The following is a 23,831-nucleotide window of genomic DNA, read 5'->3' on the forward strand; positions in this document are numbered from 1 at the left end:
CTATATGAGGAAATTGGAATCGTTTGTTCCATATAAGGAAAATAAAATCTTTGGTAAAAAGAAACAGCAGGGGTAGAGATGGGGCAGGAAGAAAAATGACGTTTTGTGTTTTCCTAGGTGTTGCTTGGTTGCTTTAAATATTTTGGTCCATATGGTAGTCTCAGAAGAGAACACTGGAATAATATTATTGAAGGGACATTTAAAAACCCATGACAAAGGATTGATTGTGAGAAGACTGTGTCTGCAAGAGTTAAAAACAATTTGACTACTAAGACTAAGCACCATCAATGCTTGTATTTGGGGGTATATCTGAAATCACATAAGAACTATAACTAAGTCCGACAGGGTTACAAGGGCCTGAGGTGGTTGGGTGTCTCCAATTGGGCTGTTTTTTTCTTACCTGTTGGGGATTGGGTAATGGGACCCTAGAAGCAGAGAGGGAACAATAGAGAAATTTGTTTCAGGAAAAATATAATATGGGCCTGAAATAAATAAGTGAATAGCAACAGTGTTGTTAGCAGCAGGCAAGTTTTCAGTAGCTCATCGCTGACATTGCACAGCTACCTGGGAAAGGGTTGGAAGTAAATACCAGCCCTCCAAGGGTGTGGGAGATTTGAGCAATTTGAACTTGGTTGTGCATAAAGGAGTACAAAGTCAAGATGTGTGTCTTCTTCCCCAAAATCAAACAGTGACAGATTTTGGAAAAGTCTCCTTTGCTCTGGAAAGTCTTATTTGTTGTTTAGAAAGCATTTGCAAGAGATGGTGGAAGGCTTGTCTTTCACGGGGAACTTTCAAAGCCTGGTTGGATTGGAGCTAGAAAAATGAACATGTGAACGTGTTGCTGTTTTCTGCCCTCCCTCCAAGTGTCCTGGGGTCATTTTACAGGCTTTTCAAGTAAGTGTTGCCCTGTGGAGGACAGTGATTTCTAAGTAGGCATAGTCTATGTGTTGAAGCTGTTGCCGGCTAAACATATCCAATAGGAAATGATGCCCATATTGAAAGGGAGAGAGCAGTCATTAATATGTATTAGAAATTGGGAACATCCACAGAATGGCTAGATCAGCATTGTTCTGGCCCAGGGTGTGTGTGTGTGTATGTGTCTCTGTGTGTCGTCTGTTGTGTGTGTGTCTGTGTCTGTTTCTGTTTGTCTCCTCCTGGAAAACAAGTATGACATTGTCTGATCTCTCCAGGTGGGAGCAAGGTTGTTAGCCTCTCCTACCTTATGTTGTACTGATCTGGAATTTGTTTTCTCATGAGCCTGATTTGTACCTCCTAGGTGTGTAACACATCAGAACCTGGATTGTTTCTATAAGTCACTGAGACCTGAATTTGAACCCTACTAATTTTAGAATTTGTAATGGAATGTGTGATGAAAGATCAGCCTTGAAATGATAGGGCCGATATTTACCCATGCTGTCTATGAAAAGGGATTTGCTAAGCAAATAAATGGTGTAAATATATTTACCAAGGAGCTGTTCACGTTATCTTAAAAAATTGTCAAGTGCTTTGGGAAGCATTTATTTAAAATGAAGTCAAAATGCTTGTGCCTTCTCTCTGCAAAGTCCTACCTATGTGACCCTGGGAAAAGTGACTTCATCTCTCTGAACCTCAGTTTCGTCTTCCTGGAAGTGAGTATTACAACATCCCCTACCTAAAAGTATTTTTGTGACGTGAAATGAGACAATTTATCTAAAGGACTTGGCATTATGTCTGGAATTTAATGCATTTTCTTATTTATTATTGCTACATAACAGTTGTACATATCTTTGGGGTCCATGTGATATTTTGATACATATATACAATGTGTAATGATCAAACCAGGACAATTGTGACATCAATCACCCCAAACATTCATCCTTTATGTTGGGAATACTGTCATTCTTCTTCTCTGGCTATTTTGAACTAAAACGAAATTATCATTAACTGTAGTTGCTGTACCATACTATTGAACACTAGATCATATTCTTTCTATATAACTGTATTTTTATATCTATTAACCTCTGTTCATCTCTCCCTCCTCCCAACCCTTCCCAGCCCCTGGCAACCACCAATCAACTTTCTACCAGTGTGAAATCTACTTTTGTAAGCTCTCACATATGAATGAGAGCTTGCAGTATTTATTCCTTGCCTGGCTGATTTCACTTAACATAATGACCTCCAGTTACATCCACATTGCTGCAAATGACAGGATTTTATTCTCTTTTATGACTGAATAATATTCTATTGTATATATGTACCACATTTGCTTTATTCATTCATCCAGTGATAGATACTTAACGTTGATCCCATATCTTGGCTGTTGTAAATAGTGCTGCAATAAACATGGGAGTGTAGTTATCTCCTTGAAATGCTGGTTTCCTTTCTTTTGGATAGATATCCAGCAGTGGGATTGCTGGATCATTTGGTCCTTTTATTTTGGGTTTTTGAAGGACCACTATACTGTTTTCCATAGTGGCTGCACTAATCTACATTCCCACAACTATGTATGAGTGTTCTCCTTTCTCCACATCCTTGGCAGCATCCATTATTTTTTGTCTTTTTGATAAAAACCATTTTGACTGGGGTGAGATATCTCCTTGTGGCTTTGACTTGCATTTCCCTGTTGATTAGTGATGTTGAGCATTTTTTTCATATACCTGTTGGTCATTTGTATGTCTTCTTTTGAGAAATGTTTATTCAGCTCTTTTGCCCATTTTAAAATTGGATTGTTTTTATTTTTTGCTGTTGAGTTGTTTGAGTTTCCTATATATGCTGCTTATTAATTGATTGTTGGATGGATAGTTCGCAAATGTTTTTGGCCTTTTCATAGGTTATCTTTTCACTTTGCTGATTGCTTCCTTTGCAGTGCAGAAAATTTTTGCTTTTCTGACCTGTGCTTTTGAAGTTGTACTAAAAAAATCTCTGCCAAAACCAATATATTGAAGCATTTCCCCAGTTTTTGCTTCCAATAGTTTCATAGTTTCAGGTGTTAGATTTAAGTCTTTACTCCATTTTGATGTGATTTTTGTATATGGTGAGAGATAGGGGTCTAGCTTTTTTCTTCTGCATATGGTTTTTCAGTTTTCCCAGCACCATTTTTTGAACAGACTGTCCTTTCCCCAATATAGATTCTTGGTGTCTTTGTCAAAAATGAATTGGTATTGTAAATAGTGCTGCAATAAACATTCATGTGCATGTGTCTTTTTAGTAGAATGATTTATAATCCTTTGGGTATATATCCAGTAATGGGATTGCTGGGTCAAATGGTATTTCTGGTTCTAGATCCTTGAGGAATTGCCACACTGTTTTTCACAATAGTTGAACTAATTTACAGTCCCACCAACAGTGTAAAAGCATTCCTATTTCTCCACATCCTCACCAGCCTCTGTTGTTTCCTGACTTTTTAATGATTGCTATTCTAACTGGTGTGAGATATTGGAACCAACCCAAATACCCAGCAGTGATAGACTGGATAAAGAAAATGTGGCATGTATATACTGTGGAATACTATGCAGCCATAGAAAAGAATGAGTTCATGTCCTTTGCAGGGACATGGATGAGGCTGGAAACCATCATTCTCAGCAAACTAATACAGGAACAGAAAACCAAACACCGCGTGTTCTCACTCATAATTGGGAGTTGAACAATGAGAACACATGGATACAGGAAGGGAAACATCACACATCAGGGCCTGTTGGTTGGGGAGCAAGGGGAGAGAAAGCATTAGGACAAATACCTAAAATACTTAACGCACGCAGGGCTTAAAACCTAGATGATGTGCTGATAGATGCAGCAAACCACCATGGCACATGTATACCTATGTAACAAACCTGCACATTCTGCACATGTATCCCAGAACTTAAAAGTAAAGAAAAAAAAAAAAAAGTTGTAAATGTGTGGATTTATTTCTGGGTTCTGTGTTCTGTTCCACTGCTCTATGTGTCTGTTTTTATGCTAGTACCATGCCGTTGTAATTACTATGGCTTTGTAGTATATTTTGAAGTCAAGTAGTGTGATGCCTCCAGCTTTGTTCTTTTTGTCCAATCTGGATTGCTTTGGTTATTTGGGGTCTTGTATGGTTCCACATGAATTTTAGCATTTTTTTTCTATTTTTGTGAAGAATGTTATTGGTTTTTGACAGAGATTGCATTGAATCTGTAGACCACTTTGGATAGTATTGACATTTTAACAATATTAATTCTTCTAACCCATGAGTATAGGCATCTTTCCTTTTTGGTGTGTCTTCTTCATTGACTTTCATCAGTGTTTACTAGTTTTCTTTGTAGAGATTTTTGCATCTCTGGTTAAATTTATTTCTAGATATTTTATATTCTTTGTGTCTAGTGTAAATAGTGTTGGTGTCTTGATTACTTTTTCGGATTCTTTTCATATAAATGCTATGGAGTTTTGTATGTGAATTTTGTATCCTGCAACTTTACTGAATTCACCTATCAGTTCTAAGATTTTTTTGTTGGAATCTTTAGGCTTTTCTAAATGTAATGTCATGTCATCTATGAACAGGAATGATTTGTCTTCTTCCTTTCCAATTTGGATGCCCTTTATTTCTTTCTCTTGTCTAATTGCTGTGGCTAGAACTTCAAATGTTATGTTGAAGAAAAGTGGTAAATTTGGGCATCCTTGTCTTATTCCAGATCTTAGAGAAATGGCTTTCAATTTTCCCCCAAGCAGTATGTTAGCTGTGGGTTTGTTATATATGGCCTTTATTGTTTTGAGGTATGTTCCTTCTATACCCAACTTGTTGAGAGTTTTTATCATAAAAGAATGTTGAATTGTGTTGAATGCTTTTTAAACATCTGTTGAAATGATCATATGGTTTTTGTCCTTGATTCTGTTAATCTGATGTATCATGTTTATTGATTTGCATATGTTGAACCATCTTTGCATTGCTGGGATGACATTGATTATTTGATCATGGTGAATAGTCTTTTTATTGTATCATTGAATTTGTTTTCTAGTATTTTATTGAGGACATTTACATCTGTGTTCATCAGGGATACTGGCTTGTAGTTTTCTTTTCATTGTGTCCTTATCTGGTTTTGGTGTAAGGGCAATACTGGCCTTGTAGAGTGAATTTGCACATATTTCCTCTTCTTCATTATTTTGAATAGTTTGAGTAGAATTGGTATTATAAATAGTTCTTTAAATATTTGGTAGAATTCAGCAGTGAAGCCATAATGTCCTGGACTTTTCTTTGATGGGAGATGCTTTATGACTGCCTTGATCTCATTACTTGTTATTGATCTGTTTGAGTTTTTTATTTCTTCCTGGTTTAATCTTGGTAGATTGTAGGTGTCCAGGAATTTATTCGTTTCTTTTAGCTTTTCCAATTTGTTGGCATATAGCTGTTGATGATCCTTTGAATTTCTGTGGTATCAGTTGTTACGTCTTCTTTTTTTTTCTGATTATATTTATTTGGGTCTTCCCTCTTTTTATTCTTAGTCTAGTTAAAGGTTTTTCAATTTTTTTATCTTTTCAAAAAAACTTTTTGTTAATCTTTTGTATTTTTTAAAGTTTCAATTTCATTATTTCTGCTCTGGTATTATTTCATTCCTTCTACTAATTTTGGATTTGGTTGATTCTCTTCTAGTTTCCCGAGATGTATCATTGTTTGTTTGAAATTGTTCTACTTTTTTGAAGTAGGCATTTATTGCTACAATTTTCCCTTTTAATGCTGCTTTTTCTGTATCCCATAGATTTTGGGATGTTTGTTTACATTTTCATTCCTTTCATGAAATTTTAAATTTGCTTCTTAATTGCTTTATTTTCACATTGATCATTTAAGAACATGTTATTTAATTTTCACGTGCTTGTATAGTTTCCAAAGTTCTTATTACTGATTTCTAGTTTTATTCCAATGTGGTCGGAAAAAATACTTGATATCATTTTTAGTTTTTTGAATTTGTTGAGACTTGTTTTGTCACCCAACATGTGACCTGTCCTGGAGAATATTCCATGTACTGATGAGAAGAAGGTATATTTTGCAGCAGCTGGATGAAATGTTCCATAAATGTCAGGTCCATTTTGTCTAGAGTGTAGTTTAACTCTGATGTTTCTTTGTTGATTTTTCTGTCTGGATGATCTGTACATTACTGAGAGGGGGGTGTTGAAGTCCCCTACTATTATCATATTAGTCTCTCTCTCTTTAGATCTGTTAATGTTTGCTGTATGTGTTTGGGTGCTATGGTGTTGGGTGCATATATATTTACAGTTGTTATATCCTCTTGCTGAATTCACCCCTTTATCATTATATGGTGAACTTCTTTGTCTCTTTTACAGCCTTTGACTTAAAGCCTATATCTGGTATAAGTTAGCTAATCCTGCTCTTTTCTCATTTCCATCTGCATGGAATAACTTTCCTTCCTTTCACTTTCAGTCTATGTGTGTCTTTATAGGTGTAGTGAATTTCTTGTAGGCAGCATATAGTTGGGTTGTGTTTTTAAAAAATCTACTCGGCCACTCTATGTCTTTTAATGGATAATTTAGTCAATTTACATTCAAGGTTGTTATTGGATATGTAAGTACTTACCACTGCCATATTATTATTTTCTGGTTGTTTTGTAACTCCTCTCTTTCTTCCTTTGTTACTGTCGTCGTCTTCTGTGACTATGTGATTTTTTTCTCTGGTAGTATGTTTTAATTTGTTGATTTCATTGTTATTGTATCTATTATAGGTTTTTGCCTTGCAGGGGTTACCATGAGGCTTACAGAAAGCATCTTATAGATATAACAAGTTATTTTAAATAAGGATAAGTGATCACAAAGAAAAGAAATCAACAAATGAAAAACAAAAACCCTGCACTTTAATCCCTTCCACATTTTGACTTTATGTTGTCTCAATTTACATCTTTTAATTGCATATCCCTTAATAAGTTGCTGTTGTCATTATTATTTTCGATAGATTTGACTTTTAGTTTTCATATTAGTGACATGAGTCAGGTTACACACTATAATTACAGTATTAGAATATTTTGAATTTATCTGTGTACTTACTTTAGCTGTTAGTTTTTTTACCTTCAGATGTTTTCTTTTTGCACATTAGTGTTATATTCTTTCAGACTGAAGAATTCCATTTAGCATTTCTTGTAAGACAAGTCTAGTGGTGCTGAATTCCCCCGGCTCTTGTTTGTCTGGGAAAGACTTTATCTGTCCTTCATGTTTGAAAGAAAGCTTTTGTGGGTGCAGTATTCTTGGCTGATGGTTTTTTTCTTTAGCAATTCGAATATGTTGTCCCATCTTTCCTGGCCTGTGTAGTTTCCATTGAGAAGTCTGTTGCCAGACAATTCAGAGCTCCTCAATGTGCTATTGGCTGCTTTTCTTATGTTGCTTTTAGGATCCTCTCTTTTTCCTTGACCTTTGAGAATTTGATTATTATATGCTTTTTTGGTAGTCTTATTTGGGTTGGTTATATTTGGTGACCTCTGACCTCCTTGCACCTGGATATTTACATCTTGCTCTAGGTTTGGAAAATTTTCTGTTACTATCTCTCTGAATAAGGTTTCTACTACCATTTGCTCTTTCTCAATTCCCTCTTAGACACCAGCGATTCTTAGATTTGCTCTTTTGAGGTAATTCTTCATATTCTGTAGGTGTTCTTTGTTCCCTTTCATTCTTTTTTATTTTTTCTATTCTGACTGTATATTTTCAAATAGCCTGCCTTTGAGCTCACAGATTTTTTTCTTGTTTTATTCATTCTGCTATTGATAATTTCTAATGCATTTTGTGGTTCAATACATGTATTTCTCAGTTTCAGCAATTTTTTTTTTGGTTCAATCTGTTAAATTTATCTGATACATTTCTGAGTTTTTTTTTGTGAGTTTGCAGAGTTTTGTTTTTTTTTTTTTAGAACTGCTATTTTGAATTCTTGATCTGAGAGCTCACACATCACCATCTCAGGGTTTATCACTGGCTGCTTGTTTTGTCTGCTTAGGGAGTTCATGATTCCTTGTTTGCTGTTGTTTCTTGTGAATATATGTCTATTGCTTTGCATGGAAGAGTTAATTATTTATTTCTGTCTTTGCTGCCTGGCTTGTTTTGGTCTTTCTGGGGTATGTTTTCTTAGAGGTTCTTTGCAGTTGCCTGTTGAGTTCCCTTAATCCTAGATTGCTGCTTCCTTTTTGGCACTAGATGGTGCCTTAAGCCCAGATTTGCCTCTACTCTCAGTAAGGTTCAGAGCTCTGCCAGTCCTGAAATGGGAGTGTGGGTCCCAGTGGGGATATCCTGCCATGTGAGAAGTATGGTTAGGGGTTCATGCCCAGAAGAACCGTGGAATGTGCCTTCTACAGTGTGGTGCTGCTGAACAGCCACTCTAGTTTGGCATCTTTTTTGGCTAAGATAAAGTGCTGAGTTTTGTGAGCTGAGGTTGCAAGTCTTACATCCTCTATTTATTTCTAGAACCCTCAGGGGATTTTCTCCTTACAGGCACTTGCTGTGCTTCCTGTGGGTTGAGGTGGGAATGGTTTCCCTACACAAGAACCCAAGATGGTTTGGAAGCTGGCTGTCTACCTCAGTCTCACTTTTTTCCAGTGTAGAAATCATAAATCTGGGTGAATTTCTTTGCACATGGTGCTTGGCAGATTTGAGGGAGGGGCATTGCAGATAGAAAAGTCCATTTCTCTTACCATCTGTCTGGAGTTTTTCACCTCTCTGTGGTCCTAGGGAACATTTCAGCCTCAAATTTGAGCTCTAGCTGGTGTGGTATGTGCCTATAGTTCCAGCTACTTTGGAAGCTGAGGCAGGAGGATCACTTGAGGACAGGAGTTTGAAGCAGCAGCACACTATGATTATGTCTATGAATAGCCACTGCATTCCAAACTGAGTGTATTCATCCATTTTCATACTGTTATGAAGAAATACCCAAGACTGGGTAATTTATAAATAAAAAGAGGTTTAATGGGCTCACAGTTCCACATGGCTGGGGAGGCCTCACAATCATGGCAGAAGGCAAAGGAGGAGCAAAGGCATGTTTTACATGGCGGCAGGCAAAAGAGATGTGCCGGGAAACTGCCTTTTATAAAACCATCAGATCTCTTGAGACTTACTCACTATTATGAAAACATTACAGGGAAAAACCTGGCCCCATGATTCAATTACTTTCCATCAGGTCCCTCCCATGACACATGGGGATTATGGGAGCTACAATTCAAGATGAGATTTGGGTGGGGACACAGTCAAACCATATCACTGGGCAACATAGAGAAAGCCAGTGTTTAAAGAAAAATTGAAAAAAAAATTGAGTTGTGGGATATTGCTGGTGATAATCTGAGTGCTGGATATTTGTTTTTGGTTTTTGGTGGAGTAGAGTGAAGCCAGATTGCTTCTGCCACTCTCAATGCACGTATTTTATTTTTGTTTTTTAATAGCTGTATTAAGGTATAACTGACATACAATAAACTGCACAAATTTGAAAGTGTACAATTTGTTAAATTTTAACCTATTTATACCCATTAAACCATCTTAATGATAAAAGTAATGAATAAACCCTTCACCCCCCAAAATTTCCTTAAGCTCTTTTGTAATCTGCGCCTCTTTCCTTCCCACCATTCCTAGGCAACCACAATTTTTTTTTTTTGTCACTAGATGAGTTTGCATTTTCTAGAATTTTATTTGTGGGATCATCTTCTCCGTCATCTGGTTTCTTTCTGCATAATTGTTCTATGATTCTTCCATGTTGCTGCATGTATTTATAGGTTTGTTTTTTTAACTAAAACATTTTAAATTGACACACAAGCTCATTTCTTTTTGTTGCTGAGTCGTATTCCATTATATGCCACACATTGTTTATCCATTCACTTGTTGATAGAAAAACTTGGAGTTTTTCTAACTTTGGCTATTACAAATAAAGCTGCTATGAACATTTTGTACAAGTGTTATACAGACATATGGTTTCATTTTTCTTTGGTAACTACCTTGGGAGAAGAATGGCTGCTTCATATGGTAGGTGTATGTTTGATTTTTAAGAAACTGTTAAACATTTTTATAGTAGTGTACCAATGCGTGCTCACCAGCAGTGAATGAGAGTTTCAGTTCCTTCATATTCTTGCCAGCACTAAGTATTGTCTGTATCTTTAATTTTAGCCGTTTTAAATAGGTGTGTGGTGATATCATATTGCAGATTTAATTTGCATCAACCTAATGACTAATAATGTTGCACATCTTTTCATTTGCTTGTCACCTGTCTATCTTCTTTGGTGAAATGTGTTCAAATTATTTGGCCACTTTTTAAAGTCACGTTGTTTGTTTTCTCAATATTGAGTTTTGACAGATCTCTATATATTCTTGATACAGTTGCTTTATCAAATAACCAAATTGCAAATATTTTCTCCCAGTGTGTGGCTTGTCTTTTCATTCTCTTAACAATGTTTTTTGAGGAACAGAAGTTTTTGTTTTGATCATGTCCAATGTACTAGTTTGTTCTTTTGCATATTTTACTTTCGGTGTCTTAGAAATATTTGTTCTAATCCAAGATCACACAGGTTGTTTTCTACATTTTCTTTGAGACTGTTTTTAGGGTTTGACTTTATATTTAGGACTGTGATCCATTTTGAGTTAAGTTTTGTAGATAACACATTCAATGCATTTTTAGTAGGTAAAAAATTTCTCATTATAAATTCTTCTCTTGTTAGGTGAAGTTGCTGAGAATACTTGAAAATAGATTTATTTTAAAATGCCTTAGGCATTTTAATAAGTCAGACTGGTATTCCCAGACTAATTAGTTTGAATTAGTGAATGAAAATAAAGGGTGTAATAATTTCAGCCATAGAGCTCTTCAGATAAGAATATTTTAAACAGATCACATCTGTGCAGCTCTGAATAATAAGAATATCAACCCAGAAGATGGAAGACAGGCATTTCTTCCATAATAGTTGTGTAGACTATTAAAAATTACTACAACAAATTGTTTACTCTCTTGGTCTCAGTTTTTACAGCTGTAAAACACAGAAGTTAGATGAGTTTTTAAGTTCACAGCATGTAGACTTTGGACTGTTAGGGATGGGGCCGATTCTTAAGAGTCCTCATATCCATCTTGGGTTGAATAATTGACTGGATTGGATGAAATGTCTCTTGTCTATACATTTCTCATTTTCCAAGCATGTGTTGATGACATTTTGATGGAAAAAATACAAATAGACTTAGCAGGACTTTTGACTTCCTATCAATGTGGTATCATTTATGCATTTTTGAAATTGGTGTTTAGGAATGCAACTACTGTCTTGTTGGAAATATACTGTGAACTTTATTATTTTTCTTTCAGCTTTTTTGAGACAGGGTCTCATTCTGTTGCCTAGGAGGCTGGAGTGCAGTGGTATGATCATAGCTTACTGCCACCCCCACCTTCCTGGGCTCAAGTGATCCTCCCACCTGAGCCTCTTATGTAACTAGCTGGGACTATGGGCACGTACCACCATGCCTGGCTAATTTTTTTTTTTGTAGAGATAAGGTTTTGCCATGTTCCCCAGTCTGGTTTTGAACTCCTGGTCTCAAGTGATTGGTCAGCCTTGGATTTCCACAGTGCTGGGATTACAGGCATGAGCCACTGCGCCTGGCCCGTGAACTTTATTCTTACTAGTAAAATGTATTCTTACTGATTTTAGCTGGGGAACCTCCAGCAAAATGATTTTGTATGTGTGTGTGTGCAAATTCTTCTAAGCTTGGAGGCTGAATGAGGCCATGATGTAACAAATTGCTCAGCAGTTGTGGCTAGTGGTGTTTTTAGTAGCACTGAGATAGATGTCAGTTTCCAGACATCTCAGATGGTTCCAGCCCAAGGGGTTTAAATGACTTGACTCTGCTCCCAGGCCCTTGACAGTGGTCCTCACCCTGCTCAATCATGCTGTTGATAGCTCAGAAGGTGGCAAGGGTGGTAGAGTGGTGCACATCACTATTGGAAATATATTTGTAGTTCAGGCTTTCCTGAAGGGGTAGAAGAGGAATCTCTATCTGTCTATCCTATGTTATGTGCTAGCCTGGAAAAGCTCAGGAACATGTTAATAAGCAGGTTAATTAGGCTAAAAAGAGACATCCTGTGAGAACCATTATGTGGTATGCTGCTAAATGCTTGTTGGCACGAACAGCAACACATCTGCACACCCACAATCACCCTATAAATGGCATTTATAAATTGCTTAGATTCTTAACTTGGAGTGTTTTAATGTAACCAATTTCCTTTTCAGTCCTAAGAATTTTGTTTTATGCATTTACAATATGTATTTTGAGAAGAAGTTCATAGGTTTCATGATGGCATAAAAAAATGAAGAATTGCTGTGAGTGTTTGCAGGAAATCTTAGTCTACCTGCCTTTAGCAAGTCCCCTAACTTGTTAAGTGTCAGTTGTGGCCCAGACATCTAGTGGCATCATCGGAAAACTATTTCCCCACAGGGAAAGCATGTGGTGGTCACTTGGGAAGCTGTCCTGTCATAACCTCAAGTTCGCCGGCTTGTCTATGTGTGGCTGGAAAAAAGGGAGAAGAGGAAAATTTGGTCAGCAGGAGGCAGATGTGGAACAAATTGCATAATATTGCAGTGTGAGGACCTGGAGCTTGCATGTGAATGATTTGGGGATACATTAGTGAAGGTTTTGTGGCAATATCCCCTTTCCCCAACACTATGTCTAGCAAATCACATGTCCATTACCCACATTTGTCTTCTCAGTGTGCGTTTCCAGCCAGTGAGAATCCAATGACAGGTCACAGGAGGCTTGATTTTCCACTGCCTTCTACTGCCCTTTTCTCCCTGCTTGTGGGGTGAGAAGTAAGTGAATGAAGACTTCCAGGGCTGTTGTATTTTTCTCTGAGGGCGTTGAGCGGGGCTGGGGAGGTTGGCTCACTCCCCTCTGTGGTGAGTTCAACCATGTCATCCTCTCTCTGTGTCCTCTGGCACAGGTAGCACCTTGGGTGCTTTTACTGCATGGGTCCATGCATCTTTTGTGGTCTTTTATTGTAATGTTATATGAAAAAAATCATTTGTGTCTGTCTTCCTTCCTGGACAAGAGTTTCTAAAAGTTAGGAGCAGGTGTCTTAGGGTTGTTTCACAAGATGCCTGGCAAAAGAAGATTAAAAACATGAAAACTAACTGAATGACAGAATATTGAATCAAACAGGACATTTTCTTTCCTAAAGTAATTTTTCCTGCAGCCTGTCATCTCAGCTTTTCATACACACGTGGGAAGGTTTTTCCAAGTTAGTTTTTGGCAGTGAATGATGTACCAAGATTCCAATTGCTGCAGAATATTCCACAGTGAACACTCATCGCAGGTAACTTCTGGATTCCCTTAGCAGTGGGCACTTTGGTTGCTTTAGCTCCTCACTGCCCTCAAGAGAAAGACAAACAGAAACAACGGCAACAACAAAACTGCTTTGGTGATCATCCATTTAAGTGTCCTTTTAGGAAACTGTTCAGGAATTTTCCTGGGAGGTACAGATGGGAGGGATTGCTGAGTCCTGGGGAGGGTACATATTTAACATCACAAAATGCTAACAGATGGCTGACCACAGTGACCATTCCACTTTACAGTCCCAGAAACTCTGTGTGCGATTTCTTCTTTGAAAGGAAGAAATTTAAAGGCAAATACTTTAGAAAATAATTTTTGTGCTTTGCTTAGTTTTAGGGTCACAGCCCAGTGATGATGTGATTTAGCTTACTGAGTTAGGGACCTACGTGTTAAAGAAGTACTGTGGACTTGAACTATCTTTTATTTTTATTTTAACATTTTCATTTAATTTTTACCTTTGAAAAGCATTTTTTTGGATTCTTGGAATTCATCTTTCATGAAATTTTTGAGTAATATATTTTGAATTAAGCTCAAAAACATAACTGCAACCCAGTAGCAATACATATAAGTGGTTTTCCATTCAAATTTACAAAAATATTATTTGTTAGTAATAAAAATATAGAAGGGATTCAGTTTTCCTTTTAATCCAAAGTTTTTATTTTTAAAAGACCATTTACCAACATCCTACTGTAGATAGTTCAACAGAGAGAGAGAAGAAAAGGAGCACTACCTAACAAAGATTTTATTATAGCTGCATCATCTAAGTTACCCAGAAGCTTGGTGGTTGGAGATTTCAGAGTCCACTGTGATTTTAAATGTTTTATTAGCAAATACATTCATTTGCATGCTAGATTTTAATGTTTTATAGCTGAAAACCTAAAGAGTGACAATAGTACACTTGATATTCATAACATAATTAAGTGAATAAATCTTTCTGTTCATTAGGTAGGAACCATGTAACAAACTTTCACCTCATCAATTTATTTTGTTTTCAGAGAAATAGATACACTAATGACACAGTAATGGGAACATTGCAGCAGGTTACCAGAAACTATTTCAAGGGAAAAGGAAATTGATAAACAATGACAAATTGACTCTGTCAAATTGTAATTTGACAGTTATAATTAACAATATCTTAGGTTAAAAAGCTCCAACACTAAGTTGGGACCTTAGGTCCTAAGGCCAACTCCCCAGTCTAAGATGTTAGGAAAGGTTCCACTTCCTAAAAGTCACAGGTACAATGGAGTACATGTTACTGAGAGTTGAACTATCTTGCAGAAAATTCATTAAAACCACAGGATTCAAAGATCTTACCTAAATATTAGGCATATGATTTTAATTTTGTAGTATTCTAAGAAAACCTCTTGCTAGGTATGCAATTGGTGGATATTTACTACTTGTGTTTGAAACACTGGATCCTCCTTTTGTTAGCATTCTGGGTGTCCACACTTGTTGGTGAGCTCTCCTTGCCAAACCCCGGGACACAGCCTTAGTGCTGCTTTCCCTGCATGGCATTCAATTCAAGGTTGATGCATGGCTGAGAAGTTCTCAGCCTAAATTATTTCCATTATTTCCCAAGTCTCAGTCCATTAACCAACTTGGTCAAAAGGCCAAAAGAGAAATGGCATTCTTGAAATATTATTAGCATTTTGTGGTGAATGCTAACTGTACATTTACAGCTGATTAAGTTTTGCTCTCTCTGTTTTATTATGGATTATGACAGGGATTTTGAGACTGAGTTCTGTTAAATAATAAACAGAACTAGCAAGGTCATTTTCTACCTGACCAAAGGAAAACTTTGCAGCAAGAAGACATGAATTAAGAAACAGGTTAAGTGTCTCAGCGGGAGGAAGGGATTCAGGTTTTTCAGAGCGGCTCAAGCAGATATTTGCAATGAAATGTGAATATTACCAATTATTTATTGTCAGTGATACGTAATTTTTCCACAAAACATTTGTTCAAGGCCTGGTTTGAAGCAAAGCTCTCAAAGTGGTGGCCCATAGGTAATGTAGGCCCAGATATGTTTTGTTTGGCTCAGATTATGTTTAATAATTGTTTTTTTGAGTTGGTTGCATTGTTTGAAAATCACAAGATTTGACATAATAATCCAAATTTGGCACAACACTGAAATAATAACAGCTTATTTCTTTTTTGTAGCAGTCTGCTGCAGCTGGCTTTGGGCTGCCCCCCAGCTCCCCACCCCAACTCTTACGGATGGGACATTTTTCATTCTCTGTGTCACCCTCAGGCCTGTCTCTCTCATTTACATTTAGCCCTTGAACCTGCAGTATAAGCAAGTGAGTTTGAGACCTTTGACTCAGATATTCCAGAATGAAGATAAAAATAACTCGATTATATTTCAAATTGCAAGTTTCTTTGTCACCTTAGAACACAGTGGTTAAGAATTTGGGCTCTAGGGTCAGAATAGCCAGGGATCAAGTGCTGGTTCTGCACAGACTAGCTGTGTGACCTTACACAGGTTACTTAACCTCTCTGAGCACTAGTTTCCTCAGTTAAAAGGGGACAACAGTTGTACCTACATTTTTATGTGGTTGCTGTGAGAATTCCACTTGCATCTATGTGAATGTATACGCCTTAAACACACACACACACACACACACACACGTACGTCACTTGGAACAGTACCTAGTACATGCTAACCTGTCAAATATTTCTATATTTGGTTGAAAAAGAATTTTCAATTGGTCAAAAAAGAAAATTGGTAAGTAAAATGATAATTTCTCTTCCTTCAATTGGGAAAAGCAAGTAACATTTTGCTTTACATAGACATTCATTAAAATAGCAGGTACACTGGGTTAATGGTGTTACTAATCTGCATTCCAGCATTAATAACTACAAAAAAGAAGTTGTGTAAGCTGATGGATACTATTCTGTTCTTGATGTTTTCCATAGCAGAGAGACTTGAGGGGATAGTGCATATAGAAAGGATGCCATGCATTTCCACGATGCATTTGCTTATGAGTGAGCCTTCTTTCTTACGAGTGAATCAGATGACTTCACTTGATGTTAGCCAAAAGGTGGAGAAGCGATAAATCAGATGACTTAACTACTGGCTCCCTGGCTCCACCTGGAAAGATGGCGACACTGCCATACTGCTTGCTGAAGTGAGTGGCATCTGACAGTCCACAGAGGGGAGGAAGAGCAGGGTCACTCTCGTTGGAGATTTGATGTTTGATAAGCAGATGGAGAATCAGAAATCAGATTTAAATTACTGAATGATGGGATGAGATGGAGGTCAATTGGCCTGCTTTAGGCATTACATCTCTCTTAACTAGAATCAGAGCTTAATATATTGTATTCTTCAGGTAATATGGCTTTTTCCCACCTCCTCTTTTCTTTACTTTCTTTCTTTTTTTGTTTTGAATGATGTTAGTTTCCAAAGCTATTGGGTACTAAAGCCATGTCCAGTGAAATCTGCTTACATTCATTGGTCAGAACAGTCTTGACCACTTTGGAACAAATTACGTTTCTGATGGCCAGTGCTATGTCAGAGTGGTCTTCATCTCAGGAGTTGTAACATTCAAGGAAAATTAATAACACTTTAGTACATGTATTTACATCTTACAGTGTATTTCTACATGTATCTTTAGATAATGATAAATTAGTAAAGTATTCATAGTTTTAAAAAGCTGATTGTAATTTCAATGATTTATAATCATTTTGATAGCAATTAAGAGCATTTTCTGGGTGATTAAAAGTTGCCATCCATTGGTCCTCATTACCTAACACCTAACATCATTTCCTGTTTATCTTCTTTTCAAATTATCTCCATACTCTAGGGTACAGGCATTGTTTTTCTACGTTTGCAGTGCTCCATGTGTGCTTAATGTGCTTAGCAAATCAGCAGGCCATGATAGTCCTTTATTAAGAGGAACTATTGTATTATTTAGGAAATAATGCTGTATTATTTAACATTTGTGCCACCCAGATAGCTGCGTGTTTTCAGAAAGCCTACATGACAACATTTGGCAGTTTGCACAAATTGTGAGAAATCGTTAAATGGCATTGTGAAAGGGAATCTGAACATACACAACATTTCGAACATGTAAGGATAACAAGAATGCTCAGGAAATTTAAGTTTAATTCACGAAAAGTGTTTTAAACATGATAAGTTTAATAGTAATTATTATTTTAGTATTATTTACAGGCACTGGGTCAAATCCTCTACCCTGCCTGTTGTCCCATTTGACTTTATCCTTGATCTTGGAGGTCTGTTCTGTTATCCTGTCATGTTTATGTTGAGGCGCAGACCCATTCTGTGTGTAACTCAAGGTCACCCCAGTCAGCAGATGGAGCTTGGATTCCAGGTGTACCCATTTCCTTCCAAAGCTTTGTCCTCCCCTTCCATACAACAGTGCTGCTCCAGCGGTAGGTTTTCTTTCTGTGTTGTGGTTCCTACCTGCATGTCCTTGAGTAGGAGCTAGGTATAATTCTTGTTGTTATACCTTCCATATGAATGTGGAAGCTATAACTTGGGTTGAGTGACTTTCCATGTAATCATTAGTGCTAGAAATGAAAGTGGAACCTGTAATATCTGCTTTTTAGCTCAAGGTTCCTGCCTCATTGTCACTATTATGGAGCTAATTTAAAGATCACGTGAAGGTTATTGTACATACGGAGCCTGCTAAAGTTACCCCAAGAGGCTGCCTAATGGGTTGAAAATATAGGCCAAGATTAAGACTAAAAGACTCTGGAAGTCTTTTCTAACAGGGATTATGTAAAATGTTTGGGAATATAATCTTTGGAGAGTAATGTTGTATAAGGCAACTATGGTGCATTTCTTACACTTTTGTGCCATTTAGACATGGAATTTCAGAAGAGCACGCCTATTTTATTGATTTAAAAATGACACAAATAATAAAGCATTCTTATTTTAAAACATTTTAGAAAGTAGATAAAGCTGCCTTAGACCTCTCAATCTTCCTCTCCCGCCATGCTCTTACCTGGTTTTCTCCTTAGGGGTAACCACTACTCTGTTGGATTGTTAATCAGTTAGGATTGTGTTCATCTGCATGGAATCAACTGAGTAGCTTAACCAAATCAGCATGTTTTTTCCTTACACCAAGGAGTCTGGGGGAAGGTAGTTGTACCAGTTCTGGACAGGTAGTCCAGAACTGATACAAATATTAAGGATCCAAACACGGTCTTCTTTTCTGCCTCACCATCTTAGTTTGGGACTTTTGTTCTTGTAGTAGGAAGGCAGCTCTCTAGTTTTAAATATCATGTCTGCATTCCGGGAAGAAAGACAGGAAAGGGCAAAGGAAAACAGGTACATGGCAGTGAGCTTGGCCCTTTCTGTCAGGAAAATGGTAGCTTTCGGGGAGCCATGCCCAGTGACAGATGATGGCATTTATTGGTCAGAACAGGGTTACCTCACCACTTTGGAACGAATCATGTTTCTGCTTGCAGGGAAGATGGGGAGAAGGGGTGTTGGGTTGGCATTTACCTGTATCTGTTTACTCAGTCGTTTTCAGTGAATTTATATACATGTATATATATATGTATAGAAGTCTCTCTGTCTTTTAAGATACATGACATCTACTCTAGGTATTGTTCTACAACTTTTTGTCCCTTAATTATCAATTTGTCTTAGGGATCAAATGCTATGTCAGTACATGTTTATCAGTTTCATTCTTTTCAGCAGTGGCTGTTTTTCCACAGTATGTGTGTCCTGTAGTGCGTTTAACCCTTATTCTCTTGATGGGCATTTTGGGTTTACTAAATTTTTACTACTATACAGAATGTTTGAAAATACATTCTTATAACAGTTGTGGAATTAAATAAAAAGTTGACTCCCTGACATATGTTCTATGTTAGCAATTTATTGGGCTTCATTATTGAAACCAAATTGTCTTCCCATTATGTATAAAGTACATGAATAAATCAAGCTGTTCTTACTGCATACCAAAACTTTGCTGATTATAACCATTTTGCATAGAAATAATCTAGATTATATTTTTTCTTTTTTGTAAATTAGAAGATAGAGAACATACTTGAACTCTTTGGTGTTGGTTACTTTAGAAACATTTAGTTTTGAGTTGAGTTGTATAAGCCAGCATAGTTCTGTTGTGACTTACATTTTTTATTTCTTACTTAGCTTTCATATAGTCATTTGTTATTTATCGTTGTCATTGTTCTGGCTCCTAAGAGTTCCACTGGCCCCTATTATGATTTTTACTCTGCTGTGGGTTTGGAACCAGGGGTGTTAGAATTATATGTTAACTAAGAGTTAACTGCTGTGTATCCAGACAGACACAAGTAACATATAGAGGCTTTGTGTTGGGAAGTTGTGATTGATTTTTGGAGAGCTCAGTAAAATGTTTCTTTTTCTGTTTTTCAAGTCTATTTTCCAGAAGCCTAAGGTTGTTGGAAAGCACACTTCTGTGAAGGTAGAATTACTGTTCAACTGTCTTTTCAAATTGGTTAGGTAAAGAAACAAACAAATAAAAAAAAAACTAATAAAATATACAACCAGGGAGAAGAATGTATTAGAGGGTACTTGGCGATTAAAAAAATACAACAAAAACAAAACCAAGTCAAGTAAGAGGCTAAGGCCACTCATCCAATTTGTAAGGCTTTAACCATATATTTGTTCTTTATTCTGTGGAACTGTATGACATTTCAAGACTTTTAAGACTTGGTGCCTCCCCAAAAAGGAGCTCAGAGAACTCACAAGAGCAGCTGTGAACACACGGCCTTTTGCCCATTAGTGAAAATGTATATGAATCTAGAACATTCTCCACATAGCTGATCATGTCACCTCCCCTGCTTGCAATCCTCTAGTGGCTCCCATAGTCCTTAGAATAAATTCTGTAGTCATTTCCATGACCTCTAAGGCCCTGTGCAGCTTGAGTTCTGGCTTTATCCCTGATGTCATCTGCCATTCTCTTCTTGATCACCTTGTTTCAGCCACACTAGCCTTCTTGCTGTTCCTCAGAGAACATTCTCATCTCAGGCCTGTGTTCCCTCTGCCTGGAGCCCTCTTTCATGGTCATTCTTCCATTCCATTGAGAGCTTAGCTTAAAGGCAAATGTCATCTCTTCAGGTGTCTCCTCTTCCACCAAGTCACTCTCCCATACTCATGCTTTATAATTCTTGATATAAATCATAATTGTATGACATCCTATTATATTTTATTTTTCCAGTGAAAATAATTATGTTTTCATTTATTAGTTTCTCATTGAAAGAGGATTTTCCTAATTATATTCCATGGTGCCTCATACATAACAGGTGCTCAGTAAATATTTGCTAAATCAGTGAATGAGTTCAAAAATATGACAGGCATCATGCCCTGTTTATTTCTGTATGCTTGGAGCCCAGGAATGTGCTTAGCAATAATATTAACAATAACAGCTGATGTTGATTAAAGCTTGCTATACTGTAGACCCTGCTACAAGTGCTTTGCAAGTATTCGTTTATTTAAAAAGCCTTTGAGGTGGGTCTTGCTATTATCTCTGTGTGCAGAGACAAGGAAACTGAGACACAGCAGTTGAACAGCTAGCCGAAAGTCACACACATAGTAAGTGGAGGATCCAGAATGCCTCCAACTTGGGGCCTTTTTCCCTGCCCTTAGCTACCTTGTTGTGCCTTTCTTTGCCTCTAGCAGACAATCAATAAATATTTATTACATTGAAATGAATAATTAATAAAGGGGGCATATTGTGGAAAACAGATGGTAAGACACTGGAGGAAAATGTAGATGGGTGCTAACTCTGTTGTATAAATGAGAAGCAGGATAGGAATTAGCAAAGGGAGTGACCCAGGGAAGGTAGAGACCCATCCTCTCCTCCTTCCCAGACCCTCTTCAAAAGAGATATGGGGCTTGCCTGGGTTTTAAGAACAAACATCTTCCAGTAGGCAGAGAGGAGGAAAGGTAGGCATCTCAGGGAAAATTAATCATAAGTGATAAACCATGCATTTAAAATATTACTTAAAATAGATTTGAAGGTAAGGGAAGGAAGATAGATATTACGGAGTCACATTTTCCCATATTCAAAGCACAACTGACTCATGTCTATTAACACTTGAAGATTTATTTTTAGAATACTAGCAGAGAAAAAAAAAGTTTTTTCCTTAACTCTATAGTAGATAATAATAGTAATTAAAGCTAATGAAGATATAAACATTGTGACACTCTAAGTTTATATCTATCTGACATCATAAAGTATAATTTACTTATTCAGGAATCATTGCTTTGTACTTTATTACTGTGTTCTTGCAAATGAGTCAAGTGAATCACAATTGAACCTTTGCATTTCTTGTTTAAGAACGCTCAGTTTTCATGAGAAGGGAGAAGAGTTTATTAAGGAGGAATTATTTCAGAGCACTATTGGGAAACATGCAGGATTTTAGATCCAAAAGGATTAACTAGTCCTATCTTGAATATGAGATGAGGTAGATGAGGTAGGTTTTCTTTTTCTTTATTTTTTTCTTTTTCCAGTGCTCACAGGATCCCAGGGTCTCAGTCTCATTGGTTTGCTTTATTTTTGTTTTATTTTATTTTTAGTAGGTGACAATGCTAAGGTAAGGGTAACATAATAATGTTTGGGAACTTTGTTAGTGAATTTCAGTGGCTAAGGATTTAAGGCTAATAAATTGGAAAAGATCATGGGTGTGTATTGACTTTTATGCTGACACTAAACTTGGCCAATTCAACTCAAAACATTTAATTGGGGTTTTGGGAGGCCTGGTAATTTATACCTCCTACCCTGGGTTCTCCATCCCCTGAGCTGGTTGAGACAGCCATGGAGTCAGGCAGTTGGAGGTGAGTACATCACATTAGGCACTGGTGAAACAGGCTGCCTTTAGGTTTGCAGCCAAGGAGGCTTGCTAATGCTTCTCTCTGGAATTTGATGGACTTGTATACCCAGTTGCTGGCAGAGCTAGGCAGCCACAGGCCTCCACACCGGAATAGGCCCCAGTTGGCTCAGAACTGACCAAATATAAGTATGCTCTGGGAATGCAAGCCCCAAAGAGGGAGAAGAAAGTCCTGGGCTCAGTTTATCCTCCAAACTCATTAATTCTGTCAGTCACTCCTCCTTTAGATGCATGGTCCCTCCTAGTGTTACATGGCACAGAAGAGTCCTCTCTCTCCAAACTTTGCTCCTGCAGATCTCCTTCTTTCTGTATTGGCCTCCCTCAGTCTTGAGATGCAAGAGTCAATGTGGATTCTGCATTTCTTCTCATCTTCGTTGCCTATCAGTTGTTAAGACTTCAGATAGGGACTCTTAAAGCGTAGTCTTTGGCCACTTGCATCAGAATCACTGGGGAGCTGTTAAAACACATATTCCTGGGCTCCCACCCAGACAGATAGAGTCAGAGTCTCTTGGTGGGAGCCCAGGAATCTGACTTTTAAGAAGCTCTCCTGGTCATCTGAGGCATGCTAACCTTTGCTCACCCTTGTCCTATAGATCTGATCTCAATATTGTCTCCACAGTTTGTTTCCCTACATTTCTGGTACCTCCATCCCAGGGTACAGCCTCATTGATCTCTCTCCCATTTTATTTCCTCCTCTGGTCTTGTCTTCCTTTGATTCTTTCCCACCTATTATAACCTTTCAATGAGTTTTGAAATCCCAGTTTCTAATCCTATTAGCTACCAGGTAACGGCAAGTTGTGCAATCTATGGCTGGGAGAGTATGCATATTGATAGATTTGAGATGATAATATTTGCCCAGCAAGTAAAAACTTCATTTTCCTTAGGGAGGCCTTTCCTGGCTAAAATGTCTCTCTCTTTTCACCCAATTTCTATGATCACCATGCTCTGTCCTTTATAGTGGCATAATTTGAATTTATGTTTATTATTTTTAAGTTCTGGGGTACAGGTGCAGGCATAGATAAATGTGTGCCACGGTGAGTGCTGCACCTATCAACCCATTACCTAGGTATTAAGCCCAGCATGCATTAGCTATTTTTCCTAATGTTCTCCTTCCCTGCACTGTACCCCCCAACAGGTTCTAGTGTGTGTTGTTCCCCTCCCTATTTCCATGTAATTTTATTGTTTAGCTCCCACTTCTAAGTGAGAACATGTGTTTGGTTTTCTGTTCCTGAATTAGTTTGCTGAGGATAATGGCTTCCAGCTCCATCCATGTCCCTGTAAAGGACATGATCTCATTCCTTTTTATGGCTGCATAGTATTCCATGGTGCATATATACCACATTTTCTTTATCCAGTCTATCATTGGTTGGATGATTTGGGTTGATTCCATGTTTTTGCTATTGTGAATAGTGCTGCAGTGAACATATGGTACATCTATCTTTGTAATGGAATAATTTATAATCCCTTGGGCATATACCCAGTCTACACAATACCATTCAGTACATAGGCATGGGCAAAGATTTCGTGACAAAATTACCAAAAGCAATTGCAACAAAAGCAAAAATTGACACATGGGATCTATTTAAACTAAAGTGCATCTGCACAGAAAAAGAAACTGTCATCAGAGTGAACAGGCAACCTACAGAGTGGGAGAAATTTTTCTGCAATCTGTCCATCTGACAAAGGTCTTATACCCAGAATCTATAAGGAACTTAAATAAATATACG

At 37.4% G+C, this 23,831-nt stretch overlaps 1 protein-coding gene across 18 annotated transcripts in view; it reads left to right on the forward strand.

Moving 5' to 3' along the window:
* The window catches only part of TAFA4 (TAFA chemokine like family member 4), a 192,073-nt gene that overhangs the window by 58,154 nt on the left and 110,088 nt on the right, over positions 1-23,831 (forward strand). The gene's annotated exons all lie outside the window — the stretch shown is intronic.

The sequence above is a fragment of the Chlorocebus sabaeus genome, chromosome 22 (assembly GCF_047675955.1).
Source record: "Chlorocebus sabaeus isolate Y175 chromosome 22, mChlSab1.0.hap1, whole genome shotgun sequence".
NCBI classification, from domain to species: domain Eukaryota; kingdom Metazoa; phylum Chordata; class Mammalia; order Primates; family Cercopithecidae; genus Chlorocebus; species Chlorocebus sabaeus.